The sequence below is a fragment of the Calidris pugnax genome, unplaced genomic scaffold, assembly GCF_001431845.1.
Source record: "Calidris pugnax isolate Ruff unplaced genomic scaffold, ASM143184v1 scaffold103, whole genome shotgun sequence".
Lineage (NCBI taxonomy): Eukaryota > Metazoa > Chordata > Aves > Charadriiformes > Scolopacidae > Calidris > Calidris pugnax.
In genome coordinates, this window is record NW_015090990.1 from 2085249 (window position 1) to 2088873 (window position 3625).

A 3625-nucleotide genomic window follows, 5' to 3' on the forward strand; every position below is an offset into this window, starting at 1 on the left:
AACGTAAGCCAGAGAACCAGTCTTTTTTGCTCCTCGCTCCGCAGCCCTGCTCTCCCTGCTGCTTTGTGGCATCTTCCTGCACCCTCCAGCACAGAGCGCCGTGTGCTCCCAACACATCCCAGGGGACAAAACCCCTTGCTATGGGTAGGACTGGGACAAAAAAAAAAAAAAGGAAAAAAAACAACAACACCCCACCCCACCATTTCCCCCTCTTTCCTTCCCTTCCCCAAGACCAAAGACTGTAAATACTGTGTCGCCTGCCTCTTGCGTCCTGCCGGTCCCCTGCGCCCCAGCCTGGCCATCGGTCCTGGCATGGGATGTGGTGTGGGAGGGAGGGAAGGAGGAAAGCCCCCGGCTTCCCAGCTGGAACATGCTGGATCATCCCCCAAGGAGACATCAGTGAGGGAAAGGGCTGAGGATGAGACAGCCCCCCCTGCAAAAAAGCACCCTTGGATGCTTCCCTTTCTGGTGCTGGGGGGGACAGCCAGCCCCACAGGGACCTGGCTCCAGCTGCTGGTCCAGTAGACAGGGCCTTTGGGTGATGGCAAAACTAAACACTTGGTTTTCAAGGGGATTTGAAGGGCTATTGCCCAGTATTTCTTAGGATCAGCTTATGCTGAGGGAGCTAAAGTGAAGGTGCTGGGGCTGGGTGGAAGGATGCCTGTGTAGATTTAGGATGACAAGCCAGGGAGTGTCTCTCTCTCTCTTTCCCTCTCTCTCATTCGTTCTTTCTTTGTTTCTAGATAGGAAAAAAACCCATCTAAAACCTGCACTCCCAAGCAGCTGCCTTTGTCCCTCCATTTTCGCTTGGGACTGGAGTGAGCATCTGCTATATTCAGCACACACTTTGTCTTCTTTTTCTTTTTTTCTTTTTCTTTTTCGGTAAGTAAATTACAGTATATATCTTGCTTTGTAAAGGTCCTGACACACATGCACCCCTCTGCCCACACACACATTTGTTTAGGTTAAATCCAAGCAATTCCAGGCGCTCCGAGAGATTTTGCGCTGGACATGCCACTCTGAGGCAAGAGGTGTCTCTGCTGGTACTCCACCTGTTGATTTCTCTCTGTACAGAACACACCAATGCTGAGAATAAATAACTTCCCCATTGCCTAAGCAAGGAGATTTTCTTGGTTTCTTCTCTTTTTTCCCCCCTTTCCTTTTTAATGTGGATACCATTTGCAGAATGATTGCAAAAATCCTCTCCTTGCAGTCTTGGGCTTTCCTTAAATGAAATCAAGCGGGAGTGGGGGGAAAAAAGCATCTCCCAGTTTCTGGCAAATGCTTCTAAGTAGCAAACAGCCTCCAGATCCCAGGTCCTCTGTGGGGTTTGCCTCTGGTGACTGCCAGCACACTCCAGAAACACCAAACAGTGCTGGAGAAACACCACATCGGGGTCCCCACTGCTGATACCCCCTCATCTGGGGACTTTGGATCTGGAGAAGGAAAAGCAAAAAGCCCAACAGGCTCTGGAGGAAGGGGACTGCTGGGCTTTGTTGCTTTTCTCTGCCTTTGCCCCACATTTTAGATCCCAAGTATGATGGCCACAGGTTAACCCTTCACGACTTTGCAAGGGTTTGGATGCAGCAGCGGAGGACATGGGGAAGGGACCCCCTTTGGGAAGTCAGAAGTGGGGTGTGTGCACGTGGATGTGTATGGGGAGGGAGAGCGAGCGAGAGAGAAAGAAAACACACCTGCATGCAAAGCCAAGTAACTGTACAAATGATGCTACCTGTTTTCTGTTAACATCTGAGGGTGTTCTGCTTTTTCATGTAAACCTTGCACATGCTGGCTCTCATCTGCAGTTTGTACTTTTTGGTTTGTTTAGGAATCAGGAAGTTTTCTTTTGTGTTTTTCTTTTTCTCTTTTGGAAAAGCTGAGCTGCATAAAGTTGGAATAAATTAAATGGGATGCCAGAAAACTGTCATCTTCCCCCTCCCCGCTCCCTTCTGTTCATAGGACACGTTTCCTGATGCATCACACACAAATTTGCGCTTTTGTCCTGGGGGTGTTCTCAATACCGAGCTCGAGGAGCGGCAACGGGAGTTGGGCCTTTCATCATTACTGGTCCCAGTTCTGTGAGCAGGGAGGAACTGGTGTCAGTCATCAGCAGGCCTGCTGTGTTCCTGCTCCATACGTGGTACCTTGCGAGCCTGCAAAACGCAGCCGTGCCCTCAAACCGGCGTCTGGCCAGCACATGTGTAGAGACCATCTCTAGGTTTGGTGGAAAAGGGTGGCTGTGTCCTCCTTTGCTGGGCAGAGAGGATGGCCGCGTGCATACCCTGCCCACCATGATGATGCTCTTGAAGGCTCCCTGAGCTGCTGAGAGGCTGCACAGTACTCCATACAAATAATATAATTAAGACCGTATGGCTGTAGCTATCCATATACGTGCATATAGCTGTAGCTTGTGGGTAGGAGTATGACCTGCCAGCCCGCTAGCTGGGGGTTAAAAAGAAAAAAAACGCTAACTTTTTGGGTGGGAAGCACGTTTTTAGCGTCTGCGCCGGCGGAAAGCGGCAGGAACACCCCCCTGCCCACCTGCGCAGGGAGCGCAAGCAGCGCAGGGAGCGCAAGCGGCGCAGGGAGCGCAGGCAGCGCTGAGAGCGCAAACAGCGCAGGGGACGCAAACAGCGCAGGCAGCGCTGGGAGCGCAGGCAGCGCTAGGAGCGCAAACAGCGCAAGCAGCGCAAGGAGCGCAGGCAGGCTCGGCGCGCCGCCTGCTGCCGGCTGCGGCTCCTGCACCGTGGGGGTGTCTTCGGGAGAGCGGACCCAGCCTTGCGGGGTGACATGGCGGGGGGGGCAGACCCCTCCCATGGCGTGGCGGGTTTGGCCCCATCCGTACTATGGGGTGAGAAAGCCAGCGGGGAGCAGGAGGCTGTGCCAGCCCCCGAGTGGTGCAAATAGGTGGGGTGGAATGTGTTTTAGCCACACCCCTGGCAACCCACGGTCCCCAGTGGGGGCTAAAACATGCCGGTTTGGCATCCCGCTCTGCTGTGGGCATGTGGGGTGATGCTGGCAGCCGAGGGGATGGGGGGCACGGGAGGTGGGAGATGAAGGGGTGTGAGGGAGAATGAAGGGTGATGGCTGCGTGGGTGGAGGGGGAGGCCGGATCCAGCACTGGGGGGCACATGGGGCGGTGGGAAGGGCCCCGAGGTGTCTGAGGACCACAGTGTGGCTTGGCTGCCCAGAGATGGCACAGGGATGCTCCTGCACACCGGCACAACTCTCCCTGCTGCCCAGAGAGCTTGGATGCTCAAACATCATGATGTCCAATCCCAAACTGGGGGGATTTTGCTATCTCAGTTTGAGATAGCAGCTGGGGGCTCAGCATCACCGGCAGCAAGGCCCTCTCCCCCCATAACCTGGCTGAACACAGCTGCCGTGCCCCACTGCCTCATCCACGTGGAGAAATTGCTAAAAAATACCGGGCAGCTCTGCTTTAAGGATGGTCTAAACTCCGGCTCGCAATTTTACCACCGCCTTAGTAGGTTGCTCCGGAGTCAAAAATTCTTCTAAACCATCGCCACCACATTACCCCATACCCTGTACCTCCCCCAGCACCCCTATGGAGCTGGCTGAGCCCCCCAGGGGGCTGGCCGGGGATGCTCTGGTCCACAGCACC